Source organism: Octopus bimaculoides, chromosome 9, assembly GCF_046866305.1.
Source record: "Octopus bimaculoides isolate indiv1 chromosome 9, ASM4686630v1, whole genome shotgun sequence".
Taxonomy (NCBI): Eukaryota; Metazoa; Mollusca; class Cephalopoda; order Octopoda; family Octopodidae; genus Octopus; species Octopus bimaculoides.
In genome coordinates, this window is record NC_142936.1 from 4,549,076 (window position 1) to 4,568,821 (window position 19,746).

Consider the following 19,746-nt stretch of genomic DNA (forward strand, 5'->3'; position numbering starts at 1 on the left):
TTCTCAGAATTCCCTCATTTGAACCACCGGTCCCGTCAGTTGAGCCTCAGGATTTTTATGAGGTACTTTTGATGGAATACATTTACTTTTGAATCTGTCTTTTGAGACACCTAAAACAATTTGTAAAAGTATGAGTTATGCTGCCATGCCAAGCTGTCATGCACAACCATACTCACAAACATACACATATACATACTCACACCACATGGTTCACCAGAATCTAAGTTCTGATAGTTTTGATTCATCGGAATAATTTCGTAAAGCGAACTTGAAAACATATGACTCTTTTCACATTGATTCTTTGTCAAGATGGAGTTTCACCTACTGGCATTTTAACTAATCGTGCGAAAGAAACGTTCCTGAATCATTTTATTCGTTTTAAATCAGAAGTCTCCAAAGTGGTCGATGGGACTATTCAAGGGGTCGATAAATGCACATCTACTTTATTATTATTATTTATTTAAAGATAAGGAAATAATTTTATTCTCAAACGCAGGATTACGTGTAATCACAGAGATGTGAGTTCGAGTCTCATGGCTGGCTGCCGACACATTTTTCTGCAAAATATGGATAGTTTATCCTGTTCATGCTATATTATTAGCATTATCCTGCGTTTGGGAATAAAATTATTTCCTTATCTGTATCTTTCAATACATCTCAACGCTTCTTAAGCAAACTTTGTTTACTTTCATCGTAATTTGAATTATTATTTATTTATTTTCTTGTACATGCCTAGGGGCCGATGAGGAGTCAAGGAGTCTATGAAGGGGTCGATGGTCTAAAAAGTTTGGGGACCCTTGTTTTAAATCAAATCAGTCATTTTTTTTTTAACACGGAGCGGTTTCATGCAAAACTGTTTCTCTATTACGCATATAACAAAACACAATAAAGTGCGTAATATATAATTTATTTATTACATACATAATACACATATATATTACATTTATGATACATATACAAGGCAGGGTTAACAATTTTTAATATAATTTCTGTTGAGTTTGCTTTTTCGCTTGGTTTAGACTAAAATTGGCTGATTTCAAAACAACACCCAGTTTCCGCCAATCACGTAATTTTTTTCTGCTGTTTACTCTCTGAATAAGCACAGTTGCATTGTTTGTCCGAAAGTAATAGGGCTGGTCAGCTGCTTTTATAAGGTAAGTTTTCTTCGCAAACAAAAAACATTAGAGCTATTTTTGTATGTTCTTCTCTCACAACTGGCCCTATTTCTGAAATACAAAACATGTATTCGAGCCAGCTGTCACTTGGGAAAAGCATTTTCAGAATTGCCAACAGTTATAAAGTAAGCAAATGGAGATTTGTGATGGCAAAATTTCCACAAAAAGAGCATACATACCATGAAGTTCCTCCTACAGTCCTTTGACAAAAAGTGACCTTGACCCATGTGGCTTCAAAACATTAAGGGCGCATTCAAGATACCAATTTTCATAAGAAATAGTTAAAGGTACAACAAAATATGTTTCACCTAGTTTGCAATGATAGTTACACTAAGTCAAGCACAGCGTGGCATATCTGCAAACAAATTCCATAAATATGAGGCATGTATAACGTCAAGGACCACAGAAATATGATATTTAATTGTATGGATGACATTTCTGTCATCATCATGACATTTAAAACTGGTTAGATTGAAAATAGGGAAAGTTGCTCAATGCTAATGCATTTTATTTACGGAAAGATACTTAAATCATAACTTTTGTTTTCATTTTTGTGGTTGTATTCTCTTTAACTGATATCGAAAAACTATGTTTTCAAAGTTGTGTCGAGCTCCAGATATGGGTCTGCATTTGATGAAGCCAAATCTATCCTTAGAAATGGTGACAATGGATTTCAATTCTTGAAATCAGCAGAACCCAAAATTGCTAGGAAATTACTCCAACACCAAACAACTAAAGCCATGTTTCCCAGTGTAACACAAAAACACCGTATACACTGCGATAGAAAAGAAATAAAATTTTTTAATTTATTTTGCCTATGCAGCCTGAGACTGGCCCACGGTCAAGTGGTTAGGGATACCTCGTTTGGATAACATTTCCCTATTTTTCTTCTTTTTTTTTACTCAAGCTCCGTAAAGAAAATGCTTTTAAACGAAATTGATGTTATTTGCTTGGTTGTGTCGTTAAGAAGCTCATTTTCAACCACGTGATTTTGAGTTCGGTCCCACTTAGCGAACCTTGGGAAAATATCTTCTACGATAGCCTCAGGTTGACTAATACCTCATGAGTGACTTTGGAAGACGGAAACTACGTGGAAGCCCGTAGTGTATGTCTGTAAGTGCCTGTCTAGGTGTGTGTAAGTTTGTGAGTAAGTTTGTGTGGAGGCGTAGATGTGTTTGTGCGTGTATGTGAGCGAGTGTTTGTGTGTGTGCATGCGTGCCTACGTGTGTGTGCGCGTGTGTATTTGGCAAGAGATTTTTGTGCCGCATCTGACGACCATAACTGCAGAAGTAACGCGAGCCGAACGAACAAAGCAGTTGGTTTGTGTGAAAAACGCATTGTTACGAAGGGCTCGTGTTAGTGAGCAATTAACACAATCAAATCTGATGAGTCATCCACCCTGGTACACATCTTCTATACTTTATAATCGTCAATTCTGCTGCTGTTCTACTGAAACTGAATTAAGAACCTTAAAAAGTAAAAAGAACAGTTAGTATTATTTAAGAATTTTTTAAGTCAGTGTATTGGCAGAATCGTTAGCACGCCGGCCGAAATGTTTAGCGGTATTTCATATACCGCTACGTTTTGAGTTCAAATTCTTCCGAGGTCCACTTTATCTTTCATCCTTTCGGGGTTGACAAATAAAGTACCAGTGAAACACAGGGGTTGATGGAATCGACTGGCCCCCTTCAACCAATTTTCAGACCTATAAGAGAAAATAAGTACCAGTTGCGTACTGGGGTTGAAGTGATCGACTTTCCCCTCCTTCAAAATTGTTGACCTTGTTCCAAAGATTGAAACAATTTTATTTTGTACATCAATCAAATCAGATAGAACACATAATGGAAAAGTAACGTTTCAAATCAGTTCAAAAATGTTGAACTCGAAATTTCAGCACGCATATTACACAGCATACTGACATTGTGTGGAGGCGCAATGGCCCAGTGGTTAGGGCAGCGGTCTCGCGGTCATAGGATCGCGGTTTCGATTCCCAGACCGGGCGTTGTGAGTGTTTATTGAGCGAAAACACCTAAAGCTACACGAGGCTCCGGCAGGGGATGGTGGCGAACCCTGCTGTACTCTTCCACCACAACTTTCTCTCACTCTTACTTCCTGTTTCTGTTGTGACCGTAATTCAAAGGGTCAGCCTTGTCACACTCCGTGTCACGCTGAATATCCCCGAGAACTACGTTAAGGGTACACGTGTCTGTGGAGTGCTCAGCCACTTGCACGTTAATTTCACGAGCAGGCTGTTTCCGTTGATCGGATCAACTGGAACCCTCGACGTCGTAAGCGACGGAGTGCCAACAACAACAACTGACATTCTAATGCTTTCAAATGTTGGTACAACACCAGTTTATCTTGTCGACTTCTTATTTTATCGAAAGGCAAAGTCGACCTCAGTGGAATTTGAACTCAGAACGTAGCGACAGGCGAAATACCGCTGGGCATTTCGTCCGACGTCATAATGATTCGGCCAACTCACCGCCTTACGCATGCGTTATAATATTCTCTACATGAAACTCGGAGATGAATTTCTTTGATTTTTTTTTTTTTTCTAGCTTCAAGTCTTTAGCCTTCAACTGACGCATCGGCTTCATAGATTTGTTCGAAGATATCGACTCGAGTGATTATTTCAGTTCTCATTCACAGAACTTATTTTATCGATCATTCTTTGTCGAACTGCTAAGGTACAGAGCATGAAAGGGGATAATAGAAAAAAGGCATATACATATATACGCATGCATACATACACACAAGTACATATATATATATATATATATATATATATATATATATATATGTGTGTGTGTGTGTGTGTGTGTGTGTGTGTGTGTGTGTGTGTGTGTGTGTAAAAAATAAATGTATACATACGTATATGCATGCAAATACATACACGGAATACACAAAGGGATGCATACACTTATACATAAATATGAACACACATACATACATACATACATACATACACACATACATACATACATACATACATACATACATGCATGCATACATACATGCATGCATACATACATACATACATACATACACACATGCATACATACATACATGCATACATACATACATACATGCATACATACATGCATACATACATACATGCATACATACATACATGCATACATACATACATACATACATACATACATACATACATATGTATATGTGCTGAAAGAAGAACAATTGCAGCGTGGAAGATGTTTGTAGGCCATTCAAGAACACACAAAAACCGTTAGTTTCACTTCAACATTTAAATTTCATTTGCATCAAAATATTTTCATCGATTTCAAACCGCGACCTGTTCACTGACAAAATCTCATGCTGCATATATATATATATATATATATGTGTGTGTGTGTGTTAATGTGCGTGTGTGTGAGTGTGTGTGTGTATGTGTGTATGTGTAAGTTTGTATGTATGTATACAAATGACTTTTGCCCCCCCCCCTCCCCGCGCGCACACACACACACACACACACACGCACACACACGCACACACACGCACAGACACACACACACGCACAGACACACACACACGCACGCACATATCAGCATCCTGCTTAATTTAATGAGTCCAAAACACAAAAAAACATAGCCTTCGTCATCAGGATTCGCTATGCGAAATATAATTCAAGGGAGATAACTAAATAGCTTCCTACAGTGTTTAAGTTATCTCCCTTGCTTGCAAGTGTTTTCCCCACTAAATTTATACCGTAACTCCTATGAGTCATATCTGAACTAAACACTGCTTCAGACGAATTACATATTTAAACGAAACTTACCTGACATTGAAAAAATTTACAATTCTAGTTTCGATCGGTGAGTTGGTAATAAAATACACTGAGTTTCCAAATAACGGTGCAAGGTTTAACCTTCAAGTTTATTTTCAATAATGAAGGTTTGATGTAAAATAATATTAATCCTTTCCATTATAGGCATAAGGCCTGACATTTGGGGGTAGGGGGCGAGTCAATTACATCTGGTACTTGTTTAATCGACATCGAAAGAATAAAAAGAAAAGTAGACATCTGCGGAATTTGAACTCACAACGTAGCGGCAGACGAAATACCGCTAAGCATTTCGCCCGGCGTGCTAACGACTCTGCCAACTCGCTGCCTTCGACAGCAACAACAACAACAACAACAACAACAACAACAATAATAATGATAATAATAATAATAATGGATTCAAATTTTGCCACAAGGGCAGCAATTTGGGGAAAAGGGTTATGTCGATTACATGGACCCCAATGTACATCTGGCACTTATTTTATCTTATCGACCCCGAAAGGATGAAAGTCGACTGCGGCGTAATTTGAACTAGGAACGTAGCTACAGGCGAAATACCACTAAGCACTTCGTCCAGCGTGCAAATGATTCTGCCTATAGTAGTAGTAGTAGTAGTAGTAGTAGTAGTAATAATAATACTTGTATCCAACTTTAGACCAGTAACGTCCCTTCCGCTAATGTGGAAACTAATGTCAGGTACTTTGGCCGGTGAACTATATAGATACTTAGAGAAAGGTTGGCTGCTACCCATTGTACAGAAAGAGTGAAAGGGTGCCGAAAGAGGAGCCGGAAACGAAAGAATCAGCTCTTAATTAATAATCTAATTATCAGGAACTGCAAGACATACAAACCTGAGCATGGCATGGATTGACTATCGCAAAGCATGCGATGTGATACCACACTCCGGAGTAATAAGAACAATAGAAATGTATGGAGTAGCAGAAAATATGAGAAGCCTCAAATGGAATAGCATGAAATGCCGGAGAACGGAATTGACAGCAGGGAAGCAAGTATTAGGAGTGATGAAAATCAAGAGCGGGATCTTCTAGGGGGACAGTATGTCAACTGGGAATGCATACAATGAGTTTCTCTGTCCTAGGTGTACGGAAAACACTCGGCAAGAAATGGAAGAAAATTTGAAGAAAAAAAACATAATAATAATAATAATAATAATAATAATAATAATAATAATAATAATAATTACCAGTAATATTGAGAGAGTGTTGGCATCAGTTATACGCTGTCCTTCCTAAAAAGAAGTGTATCTTTCCGTCTTCGAAAAAACTCGTCATTGCCATAGAAACCATTATGAATTGCTGTGACGATGAAGTCCCTTGACGTAAAAGGTATTGTGGTATTGCTTGTGTCGATTTTACGGAGTTCAAATCCCGTCGGTTCCAACTTCTTTTATCCATCTGAAGACAAAGAAAAAAACACAACAGTGATGTAAAGTAGCCATTTTTCGGTTTTGCTTTTGTTTGTTTTTTGTTATTTTTATTGCAGGAGAGCGGTTAATACTTTCCCCAACACAGAAAAATTTGCTCGTCTCAATAAATTAAGTGTGTGTGTGTGTGTGTGATGTTTTGCAAACAACTTGAAGATGCAAGTGCTACCAGTTGGAAGCTCCACCTTCTATTCTCGTTATATACCATTTGGAAGCTTTCGACTTTCGTTATATACCATTTGGAAGCTTTCGCCTTTCGTTATATACCAATTGGAAGCTCTCGCCTTTGAATGTTCGCAGTTTAAGTTTCGTCGGTGACAGTCTTTTCTCTTTTACAACCTTCCATAAAATACAACACCGTCTGATGAAATATCTTACAGTTTTGTATCACATCCATTGAAGCTCTGGGTAATCTCGGGTGCTGGTCTCAAATATTGTCAAAGAACAAGCTTCAATTTTTAATCACAACGATCCGTCACCAAGTGATATTTTCTGTACAATGAATAGCAGAATATAACGACAGTTCCTGTATAAAGTTGGTTCGAATCTGGAACACATTTGGTTTAGAGTCTATAAAACGGAGAATTTTGTGCTGAGAAGTTCATGTCTTATCCATACATCCATCACTAGTTCTGCGTTGAGTAGCTTGGAATGAAATGTTCCACACTTAACACCCGGCTTGCATCATAAGTAAGAGAGAGAAAGAGTGGAAGAGGGAGTGAGGCACACAGAGAGAGAGAGTAAAGAAGTAGCCATCGCTCGGAAGCGAAACATCAAACTGTCTGAGACTTAGCGAAGTGATTTGGCGGGGCTACGTGGAAGTTGATATCTGATACAAGAATGGATGATTGGCTTCGTGAATGAATGAAAGAATGAAAGGAAGGAAGGAAGGAAGGAAGGAAGGAAGGAAGGAAGGAAGGAAGGAAGGAAGGAAGGGTGCTAAGAATACATGAACGTTCCCCGCAGTTTGACCAGAGAACGATTTCTTGTGTTGAGGATGAAACAAAAATAGAGGCTGCACATTTCAAACGGCTTTCAGAAAAGCTGTCATTCTGGATTTATTTGTGCGATATATATCTGATGGTGTAATAGGGGTGGCGTGCAGAGTAACAGTGATTTTGGACTGTAGTTGTATGGCAATAAATAACCCTTCTACACCCCTCTATCTGCCACCACCACCACCCCATTTCCTTCCACCAACATCCACACCAAATGGGGTGGTTACATTGCCTTCTAACAGAACTTTGGTAGCGACGGGAAGGTGGTGGTGGTGGTGGTGGTGGTATTGGTGGAGGTGGTGGTGAACGGGGTGGTTATTTAGCCCTCGGTCAACCTTCGTCGTATTGACTTATTTTATCTTTCACTGGTTTCAGTCACTGGAGTGAGTGCGGCCATGATGGAGCATTGCCTTGAGGTAGTTTAGTCTAGACATGGGAAACCTTTTTCGAGAAGCGGGCCGCATGAGAAATGACGCATCACCTCTCGTGTGGCCACACCACAAAGAATTTTAATAAATGGGTTTTTCCTTGTGAAACGTGGTATGCTTTCAGAAGGTCTCGCGGGTCGCAGTTTTCCCACAGCAGGCTTAGTAGAACAAATCGACACGAGTGCTCAATTTTAAAAGTCTAGTATTTATTTTATCTGTCTTCTTTGCCGAGCTGTTCTTTGCCAAACATATTGATCCTATCATCTCGGTTCCAGCTGGACCCGAGAAAACAGAGTCAATATGCATTACATAATATTTCTGTGAAAAAATCTAAATGTTGAATTTTGCTCTGAATTCACCTGAAGAAAACAGATATAATTGATTTGTTCATCAATAAAAAAAAAAACTACGTCTGAAACAGCTGTAGTGAAAATAAGCTCTGACTCCGTAAAGATAGACCTGGTTGTTTTGATGTTACGTTGGGAAGTTCAGACTCCACACAATGCTCCAGCATGGCCGCAGTCAAATGACTGAAACAAGTAAAAGAATAAAAGAATACACGAAACGTCATAGCTTACGCCGAGGATTGAACCTACATTCATAGAAACACTTCTCTCGTCAGGAACCTTGAACAACAGTTTACAGACGACCACTGAAAGTGAAATGTGAGAGGCAACGAATGATATACAATGTCTTTCAAACGTCAAAATCCCTATCGTTTTCATCTTCGTCGTCTTTTATCATTCTTTCCTGTTAATATCTTATTCTTAATCGTGAAAACTAAGCTTTTGAAGAAGGTATTGGTTGATGGTTAGGATAATGGTTGGTGGTGGCGACGGCGGCGGTGGTGGTGGTGCAGGTGGTAACTGTGATGGTGGCGGTAAAATTGGTGGTGGTGGTGGTAGTGGTGGTGGTGGTGGTGGTGGTGGTGATGGTTTTGGCAGCTTTGGTGGTGGTGGTTGTATTTCTGGTGCTGGTACTGGTGGTAATTGTGATGGTGGCGGTAGTGGTAGTGGTAATGGTGGTGATGGTGTTGCTGGTGCTGGTGCCGGTGGTAGTAACAGCTCCGGTGATGGTGGAGTCAAGGGCTGTGGGAACGATGATGATCATGGTGGTGATGGTGGGGAATGTAGAGGCAACGGTGTTGGTGATGATGGTTTTGGTGGTAGTAATTGAGCTACTAATGATGATGATGGTGGTGGTGGTGGTAGTGGTGGTGGTGGTGGTGATCTTTATTGGTCATAGTTGTGTAGGTGGTGGTGATGATGATGATGATGATGATGATGATGATGAAGTTCTAGTTTGTGCTGATGGTGGTCGTGATGGTGATGTTGGTGTGGGTAGTAGCTGTAGTGTTGGTGAATAATTAATACAAGCGTGTGTTTCATAATTGATAAAAACTGCCACTCAAATATGAGTATGCATACGTATGTATACATGTGGGTACGTAGATACATATATGCTTGTGTGTGAGTGTGTGGGGGTGCGTGTGCATGTGTGTGTGAACATGTAAATACATTTACAAACATCTATACCTATTACCCTATTCCTGAAATGAAAAAAAGAGCGGATTTGCTAGACTTGAATAGCTATAAATTTCATTAAAAATGACAAGCTTATCAGTGATCCTTTAATATCTAGTCCTTAAGTTATCCTTTTTTAAGTTGATATACCATTGTTGATGTATCATCTGATTATAACAGGATACGTATGATCTCACATATGACCTTATATAGATTCACGGGTGCCTGCCTGCATGACTGTAGAGTCAAGACATTTGCTTCGCTTTTACATGTTTCAAGCAAGTGCTTTCTGAAATTTGAGGGGAGGGAGCGAGACGATTACATTGACACCGGTACTTGACTGGTGTTTATTTTATTGACCCGAAAGGATAAAAGGTGAAGAGTCGACATCGGCAGAATTTGGATGTAAAGACGGACGAAATGCATTTTGTTCAGCATGCTAACATTTCTGCTAACTTATTGTCTTCCGATGTGAAATAAATCAGCGACGAACCAGCGACGCCAAACAGGCAGCGCCAAACAGGCAGCGCCAAACAGGCAGCGCCAAACAGGCAGCGCCAAACAGGCAGCGCCAAACAGGCAGCGCCAAACAGGCAGCGCCAAACAGGCAGCGCCAAACAGGCAGCGCCAAACAGGCAGCGCCAAACGGCTCTCCCCAAACGTTTCATGCCCATATATCAGAGGTCTTTTAAAACTCTTAAGAACATCGGTGAATGCAATATTCTCACCACTGCTTTCGGCAAAATCTTCCACCGTGTCTGACATGAGCTCTCTCTCTCTCTCTCTCTCTCTCTCTCTCTCTCTCTCTCTCTCTCTCTCTCTTATAAAACAATCCCGTTGCATTGTACACAGACAAGGTTATCTCGTGGCGACATTCTGTCGACTCTGGAAGACCCACGATCACTTTATGTCTCCCACACTCATCCTTCTGTACATTAATGATCTGCTCATGTTATTTCTAATTATAAACCTAAGTAGAAGATATGACTCTTCAAACCCTCTTAACATTCCGCATACATGCGTCATCTACACACACACACACACACACACACACATAATCATATATGTACGCATATATACAGGTACATACATACATACATGCATACATACATACATACATACGTACGTACATATATATATACATACACGTAGAGATAGGTGCGCGCTCTCGTGCTTATCGAAAGAATTTCAGTTAAAGCCTCAGTTAAAGCCTTGTGATGTAGAATCACGGCTGAAAGGTGACACGTTGACTCCTCTGTCTCCCACGTGATTCTGATTCAGTTGCCATGCTTAATAATTGAGGCATTACCGCAAGGAACAGGGTAAATTTTGAATTCATTTAACAAAAATAAGTAAACAGATAACAAACACGTCTGAGTCATCATCGCACTATAGTGGCACCAGTGAAAATTTCAACAGTGGAAACAGGTGACCCCATTTGGGACGGAGAATTTGCCACGTTCATGATTTTCTCCAACGGTTTTAACAATATAATGAGAGGAACCGAGGCAATAAGAAAGCTTATATTTAATCGATCCAGCCGCTAGAATTAGTAGCTAAATCTGCCTCAAATTAACGATGGATAATGCAGTTCAAGTACATAATCTGAGAAGAAACAAAAGATTGTTATTCATAAAACGCCTTCGCTCATAGCCCAGCGCTAACCTGGGGTTAAAACCACAGCAATAATAACAGCAGCAACCACGGAATTGTCATCATCATCATCAGCAGCAGCAGCAGCACCAGCAGCACCAGCAGCACCTGCAACCTCTGAACATTACTGTCTTGTGTCTTAAGATTCATAGGTTCGGTTACCCGATTTCCATGGAATATAAGTGATCGGTATCGCAACAATGTCCACAACATTCCCAAGAAGTGGGACGCCGGTCTATTGCAGTGTTATTGATTTACAGCTAAGCAGACTGCAGCAACGTGAATATTAAGTACTTTTGCTCAAGAACACAACGCAACGTCCGCTCTGGGAATGGAAACCACGTTCTCGCGATCGTGAATGCAACACCGTAATCACTAGGCCACACGTCACAGCAAGCCATTGCCAGCATACCTCTAGTGGTCAGAAGCGTCCATATCCGTGTTAGACAATTTCAGGTTGCTACCAGAGTCAGACGTGGAGGTAGATGGCCCAGTGGTTAGAGCAGTGGACTCGCAGTCGAGGGATTGCGGGTTCGAATCTCAGACCGGGTGATGTGTGCGTTTATGAGCGAAACACCTAAGCTCCACGCGGCTCTGGCAGAAGGTAATGGCGAACCTCTGCTGACTCTTTTGCCGCAACTTTCACTCTTTCTTCCTGCATCTAGCAGCTCGCCTGCAACGGACTGGCGTCCCGTCCAGGTGGGGAACCTATACGCCAACGAACCTGGGAAACAGGCCCTTATGAACCAGGCAGGGCTCAAGAAGGAACAAACAGCAACACCAGTCAGATGATTAACCTTGGCTGTTACAGTTTCTCATCAGCAAAATAAAAACAATAGCAAACAGTTTGATAGTATTTGAATTGTTTTCTATCTTTTACTTGTTTCAATCGTTAGACTGCGGCCATACTGGGGCACCGTCTTGAGGGATTTTAGTCAAACGAATCAATCACAGTAACTGTTTTTGCTTTTTCATTTTTTCTTAAAGCCTGTTACTTGTTTTATTGGTTTCTTTTGCCGAACCACTATATTACGCGGACGTAAACGCACAAACACCAGTTGTCGGGGGTGGTGGGGGACAAGCATACGCACACACACACACACACACACACACATATACATATATATGGCAGGCTTCTTTCAGTTTCCCTCTACCAAATCCACTAACAAGTCTTCAATCAGTCCAAGGCTACAGTAGAAGATATTTACCCAAGGTGCCACGCAGTGGGACTGAACCTGGAACCATGTGGTCGGGAAGCAAACTCTTACTATACAGCCAAAACTTTTATTATCAATTTTTCACAGGTACAAGCCCTGAAATTTGGCGGGAAATGGTTAGTCGATTACATCAACCCCCAGTATTTGACTGATACTTACTTTATCGACACCGAAAGGAATGAAACGCAAAGTCGACCTCGGCGATATTTGAACTCAAAACGTAATAACACTAAACATTCTGTCCGGTGTGCTAACGATTCTGCCAGCACGCTGCTGTATTTCGTAATACAACAATGGCAAGGAATAAATTTTCTTTCTTTCTTTTCTTTTTTACTTTATATTTATCTTATTTTATTTATTTATTTATTTATTTATTTATTTGGCGAGATAACACACGAACGTTAGTGGAAGTTAATTGATAAATATTAATTAGTAAAACAAATGTGTGACGCTGATTTAAGGTGAAAGAAGATTATTTTCAGCCGAAGATAATAGACAACTTGAATAACAGCCACAGGTGAGATTGGCTCTTTTTCTGATTAATTTGAATTTCTATTTCCCACAAACACTTTCGTCAAAGACACTTTGCCAAAGTTACTCTGCTGCCACTCGATCTGCTAGCAATAGCAGCCAAAAATCTTTCAAATGACATAGACAGTCGACGGTCTTGAAACGTAGAGGACACGGTGGAGAATGGCTGTGTGGTGGTAAGAAGTTTACTTCCCAATCACATGGTTCCGGGTTCGATCCCACTGCGCGGTACCATGGGCGAGTATCTCTTGCTCTAGCTCCGGGCCAACCCAAACCTCGTGAGTGGATTTAGTAGACGGAAACTGAATGGAAGCCCAGGCTAACCGAAGCCTCGTGAATGTATTCGATAGATGGAAACTGTAGAAGCCCGTGTGTGTGTGTGTGTGTGTGTGCATGTGTTTGACCTCACTATCGATTGACAATCAGTGTTGGTCTGTTTATGTAACTTAGCGCTTCGGCGAAAGAGACCGATAGCTTACGTACCGCACTTATTTCCCTTTAAACTAACTATATGACCTTAAAATGTTTGAACTAGTAACAAGTTAGTATTTATCATCGTATATACGTGACGGTCTTACACACAGTCTCCGTCTACCAAATTCACTCACAAGGCATTGGTCAGTCCGAGGCTAGAGAAGGAGAAATGTGTCCAAAGTGCCGGACCATGGGACTGAACCCGAAATCACGTGGGCCTCAAAGCGAGCTTTTTAACCACACAACCATGCCTGTCTTTGATGTGTGGGTGCTGGGGTGGCGGATGGGAATATCTAAAATATCAACGTTTCAAGATGACAATCTAGTTTATGAAGACAAAAGACATTGAAGGTGTCCATTACCCTGGTTGGGGCGGGGTGTGGGGGATAGAAGGGGGTTTGGCGGGTGGGTTAGCGATAAATGAAGATCAGACTTAGAGGGCTTAGAAAACTGTGTCAAGGTTGTATGAAAGGTCAACTGGCTGTTTCCGATAGACCGGTACGACGACGACGACGACGACGACGACGACGACGACGACGACGACGACGACGACGACGACGACGACGACGACGACGACGACGACGACGACGACGACGACGACGACGACGACGACGACGACGACGACGACGACGACGACGACGACGACGACGACGACGACGACGACGACGACGACGACGACGACGACGACGACGACGACGACGACGACGACGACGACGACGACGACGACGACGACGACGACGACGACGACGACGACGACGACGACGACGACGACGACGACGACGACGACGACGACGACGACGACGACGACGACGACGACGACGACGACGACGACGACGACGACGACGACGACGACGACGACGACGACGACGACGACGACGACGACGACGACGACGACGACGACGACGACGACGACGACGACGACGACGACGACGACGACGACGACGACGACGACGACGACGACGACGACGACGACGACGACGACGACGACGACGACGACGACGACGACGACGACGACGACGACGACGACGACGACGACGACGACGACGACGACGACGACGACGACGACGACGACGACGACGACGACGACGACGACGACGACGACGACGACGACGACGACGACGACGACGACGACGACGACGACGACGACGACGACGACGACGACGACGACGACGACGACGACGACGACGACGACGACGACGACGACGACGACGACGACGACGACGACGACGACGACGACGACGACGACGACGACGACGACGACGACGACGACGACGACGACGACGACGATGACGATGATGATGATGATGATGATGATGATATAAATTAATAATTAATGAGCAGAAATAAATAGTTAATAGAGCGAAATATATATGTCGTACTTTATGTATAAGTAGTATTCAGGTACACGTTGCACCCCCACCCCCTCCCAGTTTTTTTTTTTTTTTTTTTTCAATTAAAATGAAGTAAAAAGTAGTGTGACTTATCCATGAATGAATACGGCGTTTAATTATTTCGGGGATTAAGTTCATCAATATTCTTTTCTACTCTAGGCACAAGGCCCGAGATTTTGGGGAAGGAGGCCAGTCGATTAGATCGATCCCAGTACGCAACTGGTATTTAATTTATCGACCCCGAAAGGATGAAAGGCAAAGTCGACCACAGCGGAATTTGAACCCAGACGAAGTACCGCTAGGCATTTCGCCTGGTGTGCTAACGATTCTGCCAGCTCGCCGCCCAATGAGTTTGTCAATATTATTGATTCCAGTAGCACGCCGGGCGAAATGCTTAGCGGTATTTTTTTGTCTGCCGCTACGTTCTGAGTTCAAATTCCACCGAGGTCGACTTTATCTTTCATCCATTCGGGGTCGATAAATTAAGTACCAGTTGCGTACTGGCCCCCACTCTCGAAATTTCAGGCATTGTGCTTATAATAGAAAGGAATATTATTGACTCCAGTATGTGACACTTACTTTTATCGACTCTGAAAATGTTGATCTCGGTGGGAGTTGAACTTAAAACTTAAAGAGGTGGGAGAGAAAAAATTCCCCCTCACCCCGCAAGGAATTTTATTCAATGGTTTAACGATCTAAGCCAACCTACCACAATGCAAGCCACAACTGCAAACAAAAGCTCAAATAATTAGTAGTCTTAATTTTTTGATAAACGAAACAATATTCGCAAAGTAGTAGTAGTAGTAGTAGTAGTAGTAGTAGTAGTAGTAGTAGTAGTAGTAGTAGTTATTGTCGCTGTTGTTGCTGCTGTTCTGCAAGATTTGAGAGAACTTAACTACGATTTCTAGCAGGTTGGTTGTCCGCATAGAGACCCTCTCATATACCATTTTCTAATTCTTGAGTTGTTGATGTTGCTGTTGTTGTTGTTCTTCTTCTTCTTCTTCTTCTTCTTCTTCTTCTTCTTCTTCTACTTCTTTTTCTTCTTATTCTTTTTCTTTTTCTTCTTCTTCTTCTTCTTCTTCTTCCTCCTCCTCCTTTTCTTCTTCCTCCTCTTCTCCTTCAGCTTCTTCTTCTTCTTCTTCTTGTCTAACCAGGTCTATCCTTATCGTGGAGAACTATTAATCTAGCCAGGTGGCGTAACCGCATCGAAATTCCCTCGTTTACCTGTGGTCGGTAAAGTATGACTTGCAGGGTCAAAGCCGACCCGCGACCTCATTTCAACCGGCACGTCTTGTCTATTGAATATGTGACGTTGCATATAAAAATTCCGTTTTCTTTATCTCTCTTACGTTAGCTAACAATAGAATCCAGCATAAAAAATAGAACAAAATTTTCATTTTTACATTGGCCTCAAATGCATCAATATTTTATACAAAATACATAAAGACATTCGGTGAATGATGACAGGTTCTCCAGGTGTGATAGTTTAAGCAGTAAATCTTTTCACTTGCGTAAATGGAGCCACGGAGACTTAACAGCGTCGCGTAATCGATTCTAAGAAACAATGGAGTTACAAAGAAATAAGATAAAATGTCTGCTGGTCCGCTAAGGAAAGCGGGAAGATATTTACCACTAAGCCACGATCGACCCTATTCAGGTCTAACTAAAAATGGCCTGAGCGCTTCTCTCTCTACCGATTATTTTCATCTCATTAAACGTCAGCATTCCTTCATTACAAAAGGAGACATGTTTTTGTCAGCTTGTATGTTATTATCTTTTACTTGTTTTCAATCACTGGACTCTCGGCCATGCTGGAGCGCCGCCTTCAAGAGTTTAGTCGAATAAATCGATGCCGATTTTTATTATTCTTTTCTTTTTCTTTTTTCCTTTTTTTTTTTTTTTTGACAGTCTGGTACTTATTCATTCGATCTGTTTTGCTCTACGGAGACGCAAACACGCCAACACTGGCTGTTAATCGGTGGTGGAGGTGGTGATGGTGGTGGTGGTGGTGGTGGTGGTGGTGGATAAAACACAAACACGAACACACTCACAGAAACATACATATACACACACACACATACATATTTAGGAGCATTCCGTCGGTTACGACGACGAGTGTCCCAGCTGATACGATCAATGGAAGAGCAAGAGCTTGCTCATGAAATTAATGTGGAAGTGGCTGAGGACTCCACAGACACGTGTACCCTTAACGTAGCTCTCGGGGAGATTCAGCGTGACACAGAGTGTGACAAGGTTGGCCCTTTGAAATACAGGTACTACTCATTTTCGCCAGCTGAGTGGACTGGAGCAACGTCAAATGAAGTGTCTTGCTCAAGGACACAACGCGTCGCTGAGAATTGAACTCGCGACCTTACGATCATGAGCCGAATTCCCTAACGACTAAGCCACGCGCCTTCACACACACACACACACACACACACATACATACATTCCGAGTTCGATTCCAGGCAGTGATCTGAATAATAATAATAGAGTTAAAATTAAAAGAAGAGTGCCATTGTCATCTAGTGAACGATATTTCGACATCTCGTGTGTCTTCAACAGGTTCAAAAAATAATTTTGTCAATCTACTTCATTTTGGTTAATATATAAAGGATTGAGGTAACTCCTCCTGAAGATATTGAGTCAAAATTAAAAGAAGACTGCCATGACAATCCTTTATATAATAATAATCATAATAATAATAATAATAATAAATTTCCCCAAGACACCTGATGAAGGCTGGAGGGTATATCAGCCGAAACATTGTGTTAACAACAAAGATGAGGACAAATATCCGTCAAATGTAAATAATGTAAATAATTATCTAATGAGATATATTTCGGGATGTGGAGGTCATTATGCCAAAAATAAACACACTCACTGGTTCAATTTTACTTCATTGTTCGTCAATTGCTCAGCTATTTAACCAACTAACTAATCGATTCTTTGATTAAACCATTCTGTTAACGAATGATTTGCTTGTGCCCAGCTGACCTGGAGCATAGAGAACATGTCATTGACGAGGACACAGATGCCGACAAAAGGACTTAGACAAACTGATTAACTGGTTAATCGAAGGATTAATCAAACATTAATTGGTTAAACAGCTAACCAACTGACGAATAATAAAAAAGAGTAAAATGTAACCAGTGCGTATGTTTATTATTGACATGATGATCCACCCATGATACAACAAAATTTGTTTCAACATCTGAGTTTACAAAAAGAATCTCGCAAACCAAATACAAATTGAAATATCTGATTAGTCTATTGTATTTTTTTATCCCAAGACAGCAATTTATAATTTGAGAGTTATTTAACTACTATTTCTAGCTAGTATACTCACCATAAACTATGTTACAAACATTTGTACGGTCGCATTTTGTGGTGAAATCCAATTAGTGCAGTAAGACAACCATTACTTCATAGAGTTAAAGAGAAAATATTGTCTGTTTTATTTCATTTCGCTAACAGATGTGACAAACAGATATATAGACTATCGGTTTTTTATTGTTTTCCTAAGGGGATGAAGGCGCAATAAACATAATTACAACTCATAAACCATTCAAGAAACTCTGGTGGTGCCACTGTCTTTTGGTTTGGTTAAGCTTTTTGTTTTGTTTTATTGTTGTTTTTTGTGGTGGGCTTGTAATTGTATTTTCTTTTTACGAGAAATCGAAGATGTTAAGTAAGAAATTAACGTGGAAATGTTTAAGTACAGTGCAAACCTCCATATACTATCTGAAAATAGAAGGGTCAAATAGTGAGACAGACTAAGACGATTGTCTAAGACAGCAACTGCCCATCTTGGGGTCCGCGGACCCAAGGATGTTCACGAAGACAGTACATTGATCTTCGTTTTTTATAAACCTTAAATTTTTCAAAGCCTTTCCAGGTTACTGAATTTTCCGAACCAGGTGTGGTGGTGGTCACCTTGGTTCACACATTCTAAATTGAAGAAATGTTAAATTTACTTAACACTGTCTAACAAGATTTTTGTCCTGGGGCAGCAACTGTTATTTCCTATTTGCTGACCCCTAGAAAGTATGAAAAATGGTAAATATTTCCTCCAAACTTTGCTTTTGTCATATCTATTCAAAACCCAAATAATCCCTATCAACCCATGGCTATGATGCTCTCCCACTACTTCTGCTCATGGTCAGCGATACACATATCGTCAGCCACTAAGGGACATTGTCAAGTGGTTAAGGAATTGAGCAGAATATTTACTACAACAATATTTCTGCTTCAGCAACTCAGCGCTGGGTCTGTCTGAAATGTAATGGAAAATAGGTCAGTTTCAAAATATTGATGTCCAGGTCACAAAAGCAAAGTTTGAAGGGAATTGCTGTCCTTTTCTTTGATTTCCAGATAGAGGCAAATAGGAAATGACACTTATTGACCAAGGACAATAAAAATAAAAATCTTGTTACACATTGTAACTAAATGAAATATAGGTACCTGTATGTTAGTATAAATTAATGAGGATTGCAAAAGACTCCGGACTACCGGAAAGTCAGAGTTATATTTGTACTAAGGATCCGAAGTAATAATAATAATAATAATAATAATAATAATAATAATAATAATAATAATAATAATGACAAAAGAAACTGAAACCACTATACTGGCAGCGCAAGACCAAGCTTTGGCTACGAATTGGATCAACCTTAAGAATGAGCAAGTGTTTCCACTGAGCCGCATCTGTAATAGAGTGGACGAAACCATTGCCTATATCGCGAACAAATGCCCTAGACTTGCCCAAAGCCACTACCACTTGTGGCGACAGGATCAGGTAGCGAAAGTGCGCGACAAGTGAGGGTTAGAGAGATGCAAGACATGGTATGAGCACAAATTGCAGAGAGTGGCAGACTCGGAGACTTACTAAATCCTCTGGGCTTTCCCAATCCAAACAGATCAGGTGCTTAGGTATAACACACCTCTCTCTTCATAGGCCCCGACCTGTCGATGCGGATTTGTCTGCAGGCGGCAGGTAAATTGCTTGGGGAGCAATGAAGAGGAGGATTGAGTGTAAAATTGAAAAATGATTTTCGTAATAATTGATGAAACAATTCTGTGTCACACTGAATCTAACTGAGAACTA

At 41.0% G+C, this 19,746-nt stretch overlaps 1 long non-coding RNA gene across 1 annotated transcript in view; it reads right to left on the reverse strand.

The window, feature by feature from the left end:
* Positions 1-891: 891 nt before the first annotated feature.
* Positions 892-19,746, reverse strand: part of LOC128248689 (uncharacterized) — a 31,844-nt gene continuing 12,989 nt past the window's right edge. The window contains exons 2-3 of the long non-coding RNA XR_008264845.2: positions 6,185-6,395; positions 892-2,880 (exon numbers count right to left, since the gene is read on the reverse strand). This is a non-coding gene — a long non-coding RNA (uncharacterized LOC128248689). The remainder of the gene's footprint in view (positions 2,881-6,184; positions 6,396-19,746) is intronic.